General features: G+C 43.8%; 1 protein-coding gene across 1 annotated transcript in view; it reads right to left on the reverse strand.

Moving 5' to 3' along the window:
* L (zinc finger protein Lobe) overlaps positions 1-18,069 on the reverse strand; it is a 113,792-nt gene that overhangs the window by 71,557 nt on the left and 24,166 nt on the right. The window lies entirely within an intron of this gene.

Genomic DNA, 18,069 nt, shown 5'->3' on the forward strand with positions numbered 1-18,069 from the left:
GGACCCTAATAGGGGTCAACATTGAAATTTCATGGGATTTCGAGCGATCGAGCAGAACGAAGTCAGGGATACACGGGGCACGGTAAACGGGCCGGGGGCAGGCGGCTAGGAACGCGCGCGCGGGCGCGTACGACCCTTTTGCCACACGGATGCGTATAATACGAGAAAGGGGTGGAAAAGAGACGAGGTGATCCCGTGGGAGCCATACCCCGGTGATATTGGCTCCCATAGCCCATTCCTGCGCATAGGAGACCGAACCACCTTGGGCCAACATCGAGGAAAACTGGCCAAAATTCAAATTTCCCACCGGACGTATGCGCAACTTTAAGCGTAACTTGCGCGAAACAACCGCCGGCTCTGGCCCCCGTACGTCCGTGATCCAAGTTTTTCTGCGGCGTGCATGTGTCCGTAACTATCGATAAACGCTTCGCGGAAGTTTCTCGAATTGAACAGTTAACAGGCTGATTTTTCGGCCGTTACTGCGCGAATCTAAAAGGGGTAGCTTTTGAAAGGACACATGAGCAAAGATACAGTATTTTGTTAAGTGTCTTTGCTCGAGGTTCGTTATGATGATGATAACGAGTAGACAACTTCAACTGCTTCTTGAAAATAGATAGAATAAAAAGATCATCGACTAAAACTGTTTATTAAATTAAGTGACTAGTTAACAGTGTAATATAAAAATCGTGGTACCAATTAGTAACTGTTTCCATGTATCTTCGCCTCTAAGACAGCATTCTCATGGTAGTCGACGTGTTAACCGAACATGCTGAAAATTGATTCTCCCAGGAATTTCTTAAGGATACTCCCCGCGTGGCTCGGGGTTAATTGTTTGTTGGGCCACGCGTATAACTCATTGATAAGACGACGCGGAAAGAGAGGGAGAGGGAAAGATGGAGACGACGGTGAGTTACGGGGTAAGTAGTCGCGCATGAAAAGCTGCGGCACTCAAGCTGCTGGAATTATCATCGCTCATAAGTCACCGGCCGCGAACATTGCGGCACCGGCAGAAGCGTTCACGCGCGCGGTTCGCGGTTTCAGAGAAGAGATAACTCGTATAAATAACCCGGAAGTCCGCGGTGTACAATAGTCTTTTTTTACGAGTATGACATTTGGGAGTTCCAAGGCCGCGCTTGGGACACTGTTGGTAATCAGTTTCTCGTTGCTACCGAAATATACCAGGTGAACGAGGTAAAAAAAAAGGAAAAAACAAAACAAGCACGCACACGCGCGCGCGATGGGGGGAAAAAACGCACGCGTACCGCGGCCGAGCAATTTCAGGCTCCGCCATTACGTCGGGGATCAGATGCGTTCGTTGTATTGATCATAAAAGCGATCATAAAAGTGCGAACATGCGCAGTTTAATTATTAAACGAAAATCTGATTAGGGGCGTCGCGAAAATTCCACGGCTACGCCGATCGGTATTGTTTTCGCGAAGGAGATTTCAAAGGAGATGATCGAGATAGCCGTCTGGCCCGGTCATTCAGGAATTTATGGGATACCGGCGAAACGAAAGAATCCTTGCCAGTGAAAGCCTGGAAGGCAACCCTTCTCCCACGAAAAACGTTTCCAACTCGATATCCAGCTAATCCAATCACTGCCACGTTTCACCCCCTAAAAGAATACCAACACTCCCCTCGCGCTCGGTAAAACCAAACCCGTAGCCCCCTAAATCCCATAAACAACCGGCTCAACCGCCTAGAGAAGCCAAAATTAACTGTTCCAATCATCAATCTTCCGACATCTGCCCCGGCGCTCTAGAATTACATCACAATTTAACAAGTTCGGTATCCCTAGGCCTTCTCCTCGTCATTAATTCCCTGTAAGTTTCACCTGGAACCAGCGAATCCCAAGAAATAGACGCAAGGAGACTCCTGAAACCCTCATCGATCTCAACATTCCAATTATTTATATTACTATTATTATATATCTCCTTTCATTTCTCTCTCAAAAAAAAAAAAAAAATTCCTTCGTCTTCCAAAGAAACCAAAAGTCTTTTTCCCGAACTCATTCTCCGCATTGTTCGGCATTCGCTCTCCCAAAAGTTCTCGAAAAGCGTCCTAAAAACCGGAAAGGGAAGAAAACATTGTCCAGTGTTCGAAGCTTCGCATAATGCACCGACCGCGTCCACGGAATCCAGGCAATTCGAAAATGTCCCGGTTACCCATTCGGGATTCAAATCGCGCGCACCCGTCGCCGACAAGGGTTCGACTGTTCGGGGTCCTCTCGGCGTCATTACGATTCTCGGCCGGCGTGTACGTGCGCACGGTCGTGTGCCCGCGCGCGTGTGCGCGCCTGTATAGAAATTTCGACGGCACTCGAAGCTGTTGGGAACCGGTTTTGGTTTTGTATTAGCATGTAACTCCGGCAGGAGTTGAAGTTGCGATGGCTTGTGGGTGGCTGGGGGCGAACGTAGGGAGGGTAATTACCTCCTTGGGGAGTGTCCCCGCCCGGCCCCCCCACCGTTTCCCCTCGCGGTGTAGCCGGGTAGAGCCCCAGCACGGGTACAGAGGCTTCCCACTGCTCCCAGTGGTCCCGCGGGAGCGCGCAGCGGCTCTCATCCCGCTGGTTCTCATTCGACCCAAATTGGATTCCGTGCTCTCGCGCGTCCCCGCCCCGCGGTCTCTCTCGGAATTTCTTTCATAAGCTCGGCCGTGCCGCCTCAATTATGCAACGTGTGTCTCCGACACGCGTCACGAGCGTCGTTCCGGGTACACTCGGGTTTTGACGGGATGATTTGCTTTGGCGGTAGACGGTCGATCGAGGGAGCAGGATTCTTGGTTTCGGGAGTGACCGTGGGTCGGTTTGGTGTGTTGATCGTTGAGTTGGAACTCGTGCAGGTTGTGTAATTGGGGCGATTTTTTTTACAGAAGCTGGAAGTTGTGGGGATTAGTTATGGTATTGTTAGTTTCTTGGACTGCTTGCTGTAGTGGATTAGAAGGTATAGTATCTTTGATGAAACGCGATCGTTGAGTTGGAGCTCGTGAAGATTGTATATTTTGGCAATCTCTTTTATTGAGAGAAGTTGTGAAGATTTGTTATGCTATTGTTAGTTACTTGGACTGTTTGCTGTAATGAATTGGAAGGTATGGTATCTTTGACGAAATGAGTATAAAGGAAATTGGAGATTGAAGAAAGGAAATGGTGCTTAGAAGGAAAGTTCGATTGAAGAGTTCTATTTCGAGTTCTAATCAACAGATTAACTCCTTGCAGTCGAAAATTGTTTCTATCCATTGTCTTCTAACGAAGAATTGATTAAACTATTAATTCTATTAAGAAACACACGAAAGAATTAATTAATGTCTAATTACATCAATATCTGCTGAATATTGAATTTCATAATTCCCCTACAAACCAAAATGCCACTGTGACTCATCTCAACTGCAAAGGGTTAACACATCGCGTACCGGTAACGAGAAATCTCGTTTTTATATAAAGACTTAGCTATGCGACTTCGCTAATGACCACAGTATTGAAAAAAATATAAAATTTAATTTAAATTGATTATCTATTTAAAATATACTGCATAACAATATGATATCCGAGTTTTTCTATGTATAGTGATATAAGTTAACCTCAGTGAAAATTGCCACCCATACAATTAAGTTTTCTGAAAATTAGCCGGTACGCAATGTGTCAAGTAGCAAATTCAAACTAACAATAAGAGTAATCCATTTTCGATAGAGTATAAACAGAGAACCAAAGGAGGACTCAAGAAATTCCCCGCAAAATACTTTCCGACCCGAAGAAGTTAAATTGGGTGTATTCGATTCGCGATTCCTAATACGTGGCGCGTGGATGCGCACGCGGCCGTTCGCGTGTGTTCTCGTCCGCGTGCTGGCGAGCGCAGCTAGCCAACACACGCGAGGAAAATGCGATACGGTCTCCCGCGACTAGACCTTCTTGTTCCGTCATTATAAACTCGCTCTCTCCCGGCACCGGTATTCCCCGCTCATATCTAATACGATTGTACTCGCAGCGGTAAACTCGTGCAGCTGCGAACTGCAACTGCAACCGGATGGAGCGTTCGCGGTTCCGAAGGCATCGCGGATGTACGCCGGATTAGCGTTTACACGCGGCGGACCCGGTGTCCGCTCGATCGTGGACGGATCCATCCGGACTGGAGGAGCTTTTCTAATTCTGGCCAGGCTTGATCCCAGTTTCGATGAGCTTATAATTACACCGCGGTACACCGGGTTCTATACATTTTAAAACAGATGCGACGAGCTGAAGTCGAACCAATCACTCTATTGAAATTGTTACTTTAACGCTTTTGAGGCGGCTTCTTTGGACGTAACCAATAGAATGGAGACGCTAACGCGGTTACCATGACAGAATTTTGTTAACACATTGACTGTCACAAGTGGTCACCGGTGACCGGAGCTTCCAAATTGCTTGAAAACAATTGCAATAAGAAAATTGATGTTGGATCAAAATGTTTAGTAACACGGGAAGTTAGGTAATGGTTTAATATGAATACTGTAACACCAAGACATTAATAATTATATTTAACACTGTTTTCCTCTATTGTAAAGGAATAAATCTTACTGTAACAAAACGCTCGAAATTCTCGTGGCAGTCACGTGTTAACCAGTTAACTGCGATAGACGAGTATACACGTCATCTTAATTAATCTTGATCTTGATTATCATCTTAGATAAACGTAATTCTTGTTTGCTTTGGTTTTTCATTCAAGTATAAGCTAAGTGCATTCGCCCTGATGAGTACATTTCGATGAGATTCTTGGGCTTTCAAATTACAAGGAAATCATTATAACTTGGAAGATAATTGATTTCGAACACAAATTTTCCGTGACGTAAATAACTAGATAATAGGGTAATACAAGAAATGTTCATATCAAAGAATTAATAATTCTTGTATCTTTGCTATAGAAAGGATAAGTGATACATAAAAAACTGATGTTTCTCGTGGCAGTCAACGTGTTAACAGATTAAACGGTGAATTCTTTAAAACTGTAAACTATGAGATACACAATGTGAACACTGTGATTTCAAGTCTGTAATACAGTTTCAAATATAGTTTAAATACCAGCCTCGAAAGAATTAGTGCATCCAAAGGTGCAGGAACTTATCAATTCATCACCACTTCGAACGTGCCGTAATAATACAAAAAATCAACAACACTAAGACCAACTCAGCAAGAACAGAATGCTAAACAACAACAATATAGGAACATTTAAAGCAGAACCATAAGAGGTCAGTGGTCAGCCAAGTGTCATCAAGAGCCACCAAGGTCAACGATCCACAAATCACGGATCATCTAAATAATTCCGCGTTGGACCAGTTCTGGACTAGTATCAAAGACATCTTTATAGACCAGCCCTGGTCCTGGCAAGCCTAAGCAGGCTCGAAGGTGCGCAGCCACGGCTTCCGGTCCCGTCGAGCGTGCAGCGGCGGCTGTATCGTTAGCAGCTAGCGTGGCGGCTGTTATTCGCGGCGCAAACGAATGAGAAAGCTTCCTCGGAAGTTTCCTCGGCTCGCTAATAACTCGGCGGGCGGCGGTGTGCGCTCGTTGTCGGGGCGCTTTAGTCTCCGCGGTAAAACTTGGTAACTCGAGGAGATAAAGGTAGCACGAGTCAGTGTCCCGGGGCCATACTAACGATCCTCCTCCTAGATCGCGCTCGTATCTTCCCGGTCTCATCTTTTGCCGGGCAGATCTCGTCTTCCGAGCGAGCCAAGTCAGCGAGCTTCGTCAGCCTCCCTGGAAATTGTCTCGGGCCGATTTCGCGTTTTTCTTTCGGCTCCGTCGGAAAACACGCCCTCCCGTCTCCCTCTCTCGCTCTGTCTCTTTATCTTCGCGGGGATTCCTGAATTTCGTCGTAATTTCCGGGCATTAACGCCCCAGGAAAATGGTCCATCTTGGAGGGGACATTGTCTTCTCTTTTGCATTACTTTAATCGGGTTTCTTGATCGTATCCTACGGAGTCGACTTCGAAAAACTGGAAGCCTCTTACTCCGAGGAAATTGGATTCCGCGGGACACCTTGCGGGAGATTCGAGCGGCGCGAGTGACCGCGGCCGGATGCACGCGATGCGCTCGCCTCGTATCCGGTGGACTTTTTCGGACGATCGCGGGACGCGTAACGATTTAGAGAAATAGAACGGAGGATGCGATGATATGGAGGAATAATCTGTTCCTCTGAATGCTATTAATACCAGGCTTACGCTCATTGTATAGCTCTGTTCATCGTTCTTAACGAAGTTGATGGACACTCGTTTAGATCTCGGGAAGAGGTTTGCAAATAGACGATTGGAATATTCGTGTAACTTCGATCAAAATTGACGTAACATTTGGTAAACGGTATTTATAGAATCGAGAACGCGCGCAATCGACGCGTTGAACGTAGGGTTACCTTGCCTTGCAATAACGCGAGGCTCATGCGAAGATTATAAACAGAGTTCAAGGAATATAAATGTCACTCGATTCTTGTGAATTCAAATGAAATATTTTTTCCCGATTATTATACTTTAGAGCAAAAGTAGACATAGAATATATCTCTTTTCAATAAATTGTTAATGACAGTCGTGGCGATCACAGTTGAATAAATCGTAGAGCAAGTGATTAAAATACTATATAATTATTTAATAAATATTTGCAACAATTTCGATAGAATAACAGAAATCTGTATTACAATCGTCTATCTTTAAACGTCTAATCTCCAAAATCTAAATGAACGAACGTCGATTTTTCTAAGATCAATCGAATAAACTGACCAATAAACGTCCGTAAACCTAGTGTTAAACAAAGTAAAGGGTTATCGGAAGATGTGTTTGTTCGCGTATTCAATCGTCGATCGATTATCTTCAGCAAACCTCGCTACCACGTGCGACCATGGCAAATGCATCGCGCGAGCACCGCACAGCTGCGATATATTCGCGCTCGAATATTTCAGCACGAGTCGAAGTTCGTTAGAGCGCAGACGAAGAAATTGTATTCTGTCGGTGGATGATGTTCCGGAATACGGTATTAAGCTCGTATCGAAATGTGACGGAGCCGGGACAGAGCGTCTGGGGACCGGAGGGCCGGCAGCGCGCAAGCCAACTTAACTTTCGCGCGAACATATAGGTATCAGGCGTCGCGCTAACTTTATGCTAATCTTTCTCTCGTTGGTCTGCGACACGGTATTCCGTGATACGAGGCGGCACTCCTCCCTGCTCCGAAAACCCTTTCTTCCGCTTCTTCTTCGGCGATACTTTGCGCGCATCCGGCACGGAAAACTGAAACACTTTCGGGAACTTCGAGGCACGGGAATCCGAGGATTAACACGCTGAATACCATGGGGGTCACCGGTGACTGTGCCCTATGAGAACAAATTACTGTAATTCCCTCGATTAAATTATGATTATTCAAAAACATTCCTATATTGTAAATAACGTTATCTAGTGAGGCGACATTCAGCAAGACAAACCTGCGATAATAACGCGATTCAATTAAATAATTTGATATTCTATCTTTCATTTCGCATATTTTGCACTTTGACATCGTGTGGCATTCGATGTGTTAACACTAAAATTAACCAGACGGATTAAAAGTCATTTACGGTGTCTTCTTTTTGAAATTATTAAAAAGATGTTATCCGATGAATGATTTTAATCGTTTTTTAGAGAATTTATTAAAAAGATAGCAGATGTTTCTATGAAAAATGATCGAAGACATTGATTTACCGATACGAAAACTGGATTCTAGGTTAATTAAAGTCTCGATAGATGCACTCTTGGAGTTTTTATAACGGAATTTCAAGAAGTCAATTTAATTGCTCGATAGTTTTACTGTTAACGAACATCAACTCGATACATCGCGGAATATCTCCTCTGTAGCTTCCGAAGAGTTTCAGCTTCGAACACAGGCGATGGTCTTATTATAGATAGAATTCATTTGTATTCACCGGAAGAGAGATCCTAGATCGGAGATTCGAGATTAACAGGCAATTAAATACACTGGGAAACATCGCTTCACTTTATGAACTCTGAAGCTTTTCGAGAATGCAATACTACATCCGATTAACGCTAGAACTACCCTCTGTCCTCAATTTCTTCTGCCACAATTATTGAAAAGACAAATGCTTCTGTTGAAAATAATTAACGTAGTCGATTAAATTCTTAAAATCTTAATCTTGCTAATTCTTTCAACGATCAATTATTTAGTTTTTCAGGTAAACATGCAATTCTTCGTTTTGCTCTGGCTTTCCGTTAGAATATATTATGTATGTATTTAGCCTGCGTTTGATGAGTATACACTTCATTCTCCGTTTCCATTGCGCGCATTATCGGAGATCTTTCAAATTAAACTCCACAGTTAACAGGTTAAGGCGAATTTAACTACTGTATAGTTCCGTTATTAAACGACAAGCAATCCATTGACGATCTTATGGCAAGATACAACTCAGAGATCCCGTAGAAGAGGTCTAAGGTCCACAAGAAAAACTCACCGATAAGTTCGGCCGAAAGCAGAGATTCTAATTTGAACGCCGCGTCGTCGGCGTGAAAAGCCCGGCGGAACGTTTTCATCGAATCCACGATTCAAGTCGACGGAGGAAAAATTAGTTTGAAACGCGGCACGAATGGGCCGGCAGCGAAGGGCGGGGGCAGGCAAATTATCCGCGACCCTTTACGACGGACAGAGGAGAGAGCAACCCTTTTCGTCAGAGGCTGCGTCGGAAGGCACGGTTAGCGTAATAATTTCGAGATCGTAGTCACGCTAATTCCTCGACTAATTGGCTACGTCAGGCTGATGGAGGGCGGCCCGTGGCGGCGGGCGGGAGGAGGGTTAGAGCTTACGGCCTCCCGGCGTCATGTTTACGATACGCAGGTGTGTGCGTCGCTTTATGGTTCATCTCGCCCCGTGAACTATGACCTCGATCGATACACGCGATACACGCGCTCCGGTCCGTCAGTAATTTCGTGCGATTGATCTCTCGCCGCGATTACCCGCTGCTTTCTCCGAAAAGCTCCGCGAGCTGGAGGGAACGAGCGAACCGATGGCCAACGACGCGGCCAATTTCTTCGCTTCGTCGCGAAAGAATCGGTTTCGAGTAGGTCTCAACGACCCAGGGAAAAACCTCTTCAACTGCGAACCTTCTAAGATCCTGGAGGATCTAATAGCCTTCGGGACGAGCTCGAAAGCTCGAGATCAGTTTCTGATACGATACTTGGAGAGCTACCGGTTCTACCTCTCCGCCCGGTTAACGCGCTAACTTACTGCTGCTCTATCGATCATTCCTTCGTACCGAAGATGAATAGAACAATTGAGTCGCTAGGAAACCAATACGGTTCAGTACAGTGAAGAAACATTGAGAAAATTAACCCTTTGCGGACGAGGATTCTTTGAAACGTAGAAAACTTTCTACTAGAAACTACATACTGATCTCTTGTTGCTTAAGTAATTAGATTATTCGTTTGCAACTTAGTATTCTAAATATGAACGTTTGGTTTCCTCGAAGTGTCGACGTTCGTCCGTAAAGGGTTAATGGTTTTTAATATGTTGGTTTTTAAAATTGTTGGTTTATTAATTCGATTGGGAAAGTATGTAGTCTTTCATCAAGGGGTAGGCTCTGCGACAATAGAATATTATTTATTCCATGAAAATTGTCAAAAATCGGAAAATATCGAACAATCGACTTAACCGCATTGACTTCTGAGCGACTCAATTAATCGGTATCAGAATATTCTTTCCTTACACTGTTGTCTAATTACTCACGCTGCTAACCCAGATTTTTAGAATTAACAAAAATCACATGAAGCTTAACCCTAACAACCCAATTCTACCGTATAAGCAACACGGCACTTTTACTTACTGGACCAAACGCATATGACAGCAAAAACCATTTTATTATTTTCATCACTGTTATTATCGTAATATTTACAATTAACACGTTAAATGCTGTACCAAGCCACTATGAATTTCTTTCCGCTTGTCACCTATATCACGGTACTCTTTAGCAGTAAGCAAACCTGAAATACTTCCGGTCCGCGAAGGGTTAATACTCCACATTAACCCTTAACGACCGAAAGGTCCCAATACGGGGAATGAAAATAATTTAGTTTTCATTTCGTTTATTCATCATCGCTGTAGTTTTCGCCATCAAATATTTCCACTTACTGCATCATTGGTTTGTTGATCATGCACTGACAAAAGACATTCACCACAATCCAACATTTCATAGACGAGTATTACAAAAAAAGCTCTGGGTCGTTGAGAGTTAAACTTCAGAATCTTTCCCTGGCAAGTTATTTATTTCCGTTGCGCTGTTTCGAGCATCAAGACTGATGCCGAAAGACGACTCCTTTCATATCTCTCGGAACCGATCCTCATCCTTCTTGATCGATCCTTCAAGGTATAGGTTCCTCCTAAAGCTGATTCTCTTTAGGCGGGTGGCTTTGCTACAGGGTGTCTCGCAGGTTTGGAAAAGTGGTCGCGGGCAAACGGTTCGGGGGCTGCGAAGAGACGTCCCAGCAGGGACATCCGGCCAAATTAATTCCTACCAAGCCCACCGGTGTCCCTATCTACCCGCGCAGACCGGTCCGTGGAAGGTGTAGAGGGTGTCTCGCGTGGGGCGCGCGTGTTGGTGCACGCGCACACCCCACAGGCCGAGGCCGATCCTTGTGCGGCGGCGAAATACAAGGAACAGCCATCTTTCTCAGAAAGAAATTAAAGTTTTCCCGGCGGTATACTTTCTCTCTTTTTCTCCCGGCTACGTTCCCAACCCTTCTCCCTCCCGCCCCCTTTATCCTGCCGCTCTGCGGCCTCCTTCGTCTTCTTCGCCCGGCCGTTAGGGGTGGGAAGGTCGAAGGATACCGGCGCAGGACCTCGTCGTCCTAGGACCTCGCCGAAGGCTGCTCGAAGGGTGACACTCTCTTCGGCTAGCCTATTGCTATTGTTTGCGCCGCTCCCTGGAGAGGGGCCTGCCCTTAACAGTGGCATGTGCCGATGACACTGTACCGGGTGTTCGTTGCATCAATGCCTCGCGAACAGGAGCAATATGCTAGTGATTCGGAAAAATTAACGGAATTTCTCTTGGAACCTTTCGATGAGCTCTGGAGATTGATGTTGAACGTTGGGGAGCTATTTAGAGGATCATGCTTAGTTAATTAACAGTGGCATGTCATCAATTCCTCGCGAACAGGAGCAATATGCTAGTGATTCGGAAAAATTAGCGGAATTTCTCTTGGAACCTTTCGATGAGATCCATTTTCCATTCAATGAGCTCTAGAGTTGATGTTGAACGTTGGGAAACTATTTAGAGGATCGTGTTTAGTCATTTCTGTGATTACTTTGCGGAGACTTGATTTTAACGCGTGTGTTCGTGACTAAGGAGTTATTTGGTTTGTTTAATACTGGGGTTACGTTAATTCGACGCGTATTGAATTTTATAAACACTGTTTGGCAAATGTTCACGTTGACTTTACTTGATGTAATAACAGCAGTATGTATCTTAGTTATCTATTCTTAAATATCTAACTTCCAAAATCAGAATGGAGGAATATGAATTTTTCTAGAAGCAGTAGAATAAACTATACAAGAAATATCCGTAAACCTAGAGTTGAAGTTTAATGTCACGATATTTTTGTACGAGTGGTTGATTTTCGATATATAAGTTGAGCAAGTGCTATACGAAATGGAGATATGAAGGAGTTTCGTTGAAACTTCCAGAACATGATAAATTGTGTGGAACTGGTTGGTGGAATATCTGGCGCAAGGGTTAAGCAACTTCGAGGCTTAACCTTCGACCGACTTACGTACAAGAAGAAATCACCGAGGATTCTATTACCTACGCTTTCGACGAGCCTGTGAGCAACCTCGTTCGGAAGCATCTGAAAAGGCAGCCATTACCTTCCCCAGCCGCAACTCGAATCGAATGCTACCGTACGAACGCTGCCGCCCTTCAAAAAATCGTAACTACCCCTAAAAGGCACGAGGATCCTTTTCAATTATTATAAAAATGTCGCCGCCGGCGACGTTAATTAAAATCGCATCAGCCGTGGAAAGGACGCGAGTGTCATTGATCCGGGCACTCGATCGAACGGAGCACAATGAGGAACACGAAAATACACGATGACGTGTTCACGGAGGGTAAGCAACGATTAAAATCGGATTTGGAACTGGCTGACGCGATTCCTCGTTTTCGTGATCTTCTCTTCGTCAAGTATCGAGTTTCGATGTAATTCTTGTGTCAGCGAGTCTTCCTATTTGATCAAACTTTAGAGTTATTTCTTACTTTCAAAGTAAACATCGATAAATGATTAAAAGAATGAAGGTAAAAAAGATTCCGTTTAATTCCCACGAAATACAACAAATTTTCAAGAAAATTGGAAAAATGGGTACTTGTATACCTGGTCGTTCCTTTGCTGATATTTTCTCCCTGCTTTTCCCTGCCACATCTAATCGATGGAAAAAATATTTGCCATAGGAATTCCCTGGCCAACGGACCGATAAATATTAAACCTATCCTGCAGATTTTCCAGGAAAATCCGCGGTAACCATCGAATTTCGAAGATCAGCTGGATATCTCGCGGTTACCATTGAACGCGACTTAATTAAACGCACCCCGACGGTGTACCGGGGAATCCCCGATCGCTCAACGATAATCTATAATATGCCATCGCAGTTCGATCGGGCAACGCTCGACCTGATGGACATTAAATTCGAATTACTTAAGGCGCGACAATTAAACGGGGAAACCCGGTGTTATTAGTGCTCCGAACAGTCTATGATTATATCGAATGAAATATGTCACTAACGACCGCGCCGGTACGATGGCCCGACCGATTTCTAGCCCATTCGACATCAACGTCTAATTAATTTTCGTGTGAAACGGCCATCCGTGGTTTTGTTTCCTAATTGGATTAACATATTAACCCCACCGACCCGCAGTTCAGTCTTCGATTATCGTTTCCCGCGGAGGAATTCCTTAAAATCGCTAAACCTCGCGATGTCCCATCGCTTCTTTCTCGTTGCAACTCGCACAGTGAACCCTTTTTCACTCGAAGGATCAGCACTTGATTCTATATAGTAAAATTATAAAATCTTATATATAATATCAAGCTTACAAGGAGAGGACCAGACATAAAAATCTGTTTTCAAATGAAACTCTATGTATGTTATAGTAGATATCTACAAATGAAAAATTCTCATGACTTTTTTGAGAATAGTCCTCCGTTTTCGAGAAAGGTGAGTTTCAAGTTTGTATGTCATTGTGAGATTTCATCTAAATCTGATTAGAAAATATTGAACATTCCTACTAAAAATCTTTCGACTGCGAGTCAAGATCTACCATAAACCCACTAACATTCGAGTACTAAAATAAACTACACATTCAAAACAACCGATAATCTATCATCAAATACGATATTAACCTTTTGACCTATAATATCATGTGAGACTCGTGACGAAAATTTAAAACTGAATTTGCTGAAACTAAGCGTTATTTATCTTTTCCGAATTTAAATTAAGTAATGAGTTTCCAATATCAATTATTAACCTTTACAGTAAACATAGACATAGAATAATCATCAATATTTAATCTTCTAATAGATTATTAACGATAATGTAAATGTGTCGATCATAGTTAAAAAATGAATAATACAACGGGTTAATGTACAAACTATAATCTAAATCAGTATAATTGAAAGGCAATTTCCTGAGTGAAGCAAAACAGCAGTCCTCGATCAGACAAGTCAACGGGATCCACGAAACGAGCCATTTAGTGCGCATCGGTTAGACGTGTTTCAGCGTTCGGAAAAACTGGATCGGCGCGAAATGAAAAAAGTTACAAGGTGCGCGAGTCAGCCTCGCGGCGGGTCCTCACGGAAAGGCGGTGTGTTATCGGGTTCTCCGCGGAAGGGTGTAATTACGAGCGCGGAATCAGCTGCGGGAGGCGTGCGAGCGAGCGAGCGAGCAGCGGGCAAGTGCGCGCGGGCGCTCTGACGATGAAGAAAATAATTACGTCGGGCCACGGAGATTAAAAAACCATGCAATTTTTGCGCCAAGCATTTTTCCGCGGCCGCGCGAAACCTGGCCGAGCGTACGCGCCCGGCTTGATTTACAATGCGCCCCGTGTATACGTTCGCTGGATGTTTCCGCTGCAACGCACGCATATTTTACACGCGAACACGCGTATTTACGCGAGACCCGTTCGGTCTCGCGTGCGCTCCCGCAGCCCGCGTTTATTGCGGGAACCTCCGAACGCGCCAGATGTTTATGAACAATACGGGCGGAAACTTTATCCGCGAGGTGTCTGCTAAACCGTGATTACAAAACGGGAACAATTAGCCGAGGAAGAAATAGAATTTTCCTTTGATTTCGCGCGCGACGGGCGAATCGACACGCCCCCGCGCGAATCACTCGAATTACATAGATAGAAGCATTCCTGCGGAACGAGAATTGGACGATTTCGAACGCGTGCAACTGTTGTACGCTGTGTACATAACTACTCGACGATTCCTTGATAGAATGTAATTAGATCATAGGTTGAGGGGAACCTTCATTGGAGGAAGATAGAAGAGAAAAGATGTAGAATTTGCGGTGGAAGAAGAAATGTCTTGGAGGAATGCGAAACAATTAGAAGATGGGAATCAATGGAGAAGACATTAGGAGGAGGCGGAAGAGGACTGAATTCGCTGGAAAAGATAGAAATGGGAAGAGAAATGAAGAAAGACGAAGATGAAGATGAAAGAACAGACAGAACTTAGGTACAGTTACAGTGGAAAGTACAGTGAACATTTTGCAAGTTAACACGTTAAGCGTCATGTCAGTCACTGATGACTGAAGCTTCTGAATGACTAGAAAACAATCGCAACATAAAAAATAACCGATGTGAAATGAAAATGTTTAATAACGTAACTAAGTTGAGAATAGTGTAATGCAAATAATTAATAATTGTTCCTGCTTTTCTTTGCTAAAGGAAAACTCTACGGGAAAATGCTTAAGATTTTCGCGACGCTTAACGTGTTAACAGTAGTGAAGCGTTAATATAGAACAACTGACAGGTATATAGGTATATGAGCAAAGAGAAAGTTTGTAAACGATGATTATGCGGGAAATCATCATTTTTGAGTACGAATGTTCGAAACAGTCGTTGTGTCGAGAAAGTCGTGTGTTGGTCTTCGTGGCAATAAGTTGTAGAGTTGGCCTCCGTGGCAGCGAGTTGTGTTGTATTTTAGTTGCACGTTGTTAATATATAGTTCCTTGTTTCATTACTAACACGTTGACTGCCACGAGAATTTCGAGCGTTTTGTTACAGTAAGATTTATCCCTTTATGACAGAGGAAAGTAGTATTAGAAATAATTATTCATTTTTTGGTATTACGGTACTCATACTACACTATTATCTAGCTTCTGGTGTTACTAAATATTTCGGTTCAATATCAATATTCTTATTGTAATTGTTTTCAAGCAATTTGGAACTATCGGTGACCACCGTGGCAGTCAACGTGTTAATGAACGTAACTATATTCTTAGGTAATCAACGTGTACACCATTCCGATCCACGTACACCTGACCCTCGATTTACGCGGGCTTTTCACGCGAGCCTCTTTTTTACGCGGTAGTTTTTACGCGCAATCTTAATTTACGCGATCTAAAATGTCATTATTATTTCTTTTGTCGAGCTATGTGAAATAAATATGTATTTCTAAAACTTGCGCCAGCTTTCCTCTTCAACATTTCGTTTTCCCTTGTACGGACGGACTCTATTCACGCGATTTTCGTAAAACGAACCCACGTGGAACGGATTTTCGCGTGAATCGAGGGTCAGGTGTATTTCACGCTATAAAATTCGCGCAACATTCAACCCGAAGATCATTTCCCAATCCTGTTGATGCCAGAACTCACGCGAAGAAGCGACGAGTTTGCAAACACGCCGTGTTCCGCGGAAACTCGAGGAGTCGCGTCCGTGCAAACTTATAAATACCGTCGTACGTTCGTACATTAATTACGCTATGGTAATTCCAGGCGATTCTACGGCCGTGGATCCTCGCAGACGTTCGCGTGCCAATTTACGGTGGCATTCTACGTATCTACCAGACACAATTCCGCCTGTCTGCTAGATCGCAGATACTGTGTGCCGTTTACGTGTCCCTCAGTCGCAAACGTCCATAGACGTAATCCTGCGGCCTGTGTCGCGAGCGCGATTTCACGCAGCTGCGGGACCACGTACACGTTCTGCCCGCGTCGCGATCAAACAAAACGAACGGTTTCACACCCGTGAAATTTTTACGAGCACAGAATCGCAGTACCTCGTGGGCTCGATCTACATGTGGGCTGCTCGCAAACGCGCGTTAAATCAAACAGATACGCGCCTCGCGCTGGGACTCGGCTGCAGTAGAACACGATAACCAAGGTCGGACGATGTTCTGTGACACCTTAACACGTTGACTGCCACGGTGGTCACTAATGACCGGAGCTTCCAAAGTGTTCGAAAACAATTACAATGAGAAAATTGATGTCGAATAAAAATATTTAGTAACATAAGCAACTAGATAATAGCGAAATAGAAATACTGTAATACCGAATCATTAATAATTATTTTCAATATCATTCGTCTTTATTACGAAGGAATAAATATTATTATAATAATATGTAACAATGTATTAACCCCTTACCTTGTAACAACGTGTCAAACTCGTGATGAAGATTTTCAACATCACTTAACAAACACAAATGTTACTAGATTTAGTCGAATTCAAAGTAAATATTATTCTTCTGTAATCGATTATTATACTTAAGAGCAATCACAGACATAGAATGTGCGTACAATTTTTCTCTTTTCCCAATAAATTACTAATGGCAAAGTAGTCGTATCGAACAGAGTTGAAAAAGAAATCATATGGCAAGAGGTTAAAACGGCCCCACGTTGACTGGTACGTTAATTTGCGTATTTGTGATGTGTTTATTAGTGTCGATATAGAAACTATTACACGATTAACACTAGGCGTACCGTGAACAGGTCAAACGACCGGTTTTAAAAATCCTGTTTTATGTATCACTTATCCTTTCTATAAAGATACAAAGCAAGAATTATTAATTTTTTATATGAAAAGTCTTATATTACCCTATTATCTAGGTATTTAAGTTACGGAAAATTTGTATTCGAAATCAATTATCTTCCAAATAATTATTTTCTTGTAATTTGAAAGCTTCTGTCATCGGTGCCCGCCGTGACAGTGTTAACTGTATATCAATTCCTATATTGTCCTATTGAAACAGTTTTCCAAATTTTGTCTTCCCCTTTGTTTCTGCTTCTGTAAAACAATTGATCATCTAACTTGTTCACCTACATTTCATAGCGAATTATTTGACTGGTTACGAAAGAAAGAGTGCCGATGGTTTAGTGTTGACTACAAGATTCGGAAATAATTTATCCATTACAGCTAGATCCTCTCGAATCTGGGATCATTCGTTACTTATACCTAGAAAACATTGTTTCGCTGCTCCAAATGCATTATATCACGCATATTTCGCTTTGCAACCTGTCGTAACAGACCATCTCCTGAAACAATCACGAAAAACGCAGCCCGCCACTTAACGCCCTCGATCCGCCAGCTAAACAGCTGAAAATTCCAAAGAAACCAGGAACAATTTCAAACTGACGATGAATCGAGCGCTACCAGCTCCAAGCAACAACGCGAATAATCCATATCCCGATCTCCCCAACGAATGATCATCTGGGAAGCGCACTTCGATCATCGACGCTGAACATTCCCCGGCCGTGTCTCTCGATGGTAACACGGATTCGTGGGAAAAAAGTGACTCCGTCATTAAAGAAGATTCCAATTTCTTTCAGCGATGCGCACACACGGCTGACAGCGATTCGAAGCGTTCCGAAGCGGCACAGGTGAATCTCCTCTCTCTCTCTCTCTCTCTCTCTCTCTCGTATCGACGCGCGAGTGTGCCGGTTACGTCCGTGCTCGCCCACAGATCCCTCGTGCAAGTGCTGGGAACGAGAGGATCAGGAGTGCAAGGAGGATCGGAGGCGAAGCGAGCAAGAAAGAGAGAGAGAGATGCCTAGAGTCGGTCCCAAGGGATACGTAGTGCCGTGGCACGGCCCGAGGC

Source organism: Nomia melanderi, chromosome 14 (genome assembly GCF_051020985.1).
Source record: "Nomia melanderi isolate GNS246 chromosome 14, iyNomMela1, whole genome shotgun sequence".
Classification (NCBI taxonomy): Eukaryota; Metazoa; Arthropoda; class Insecta; order Hymenoptera; family Halictidae; genus Nomia; species Nomia melanderi.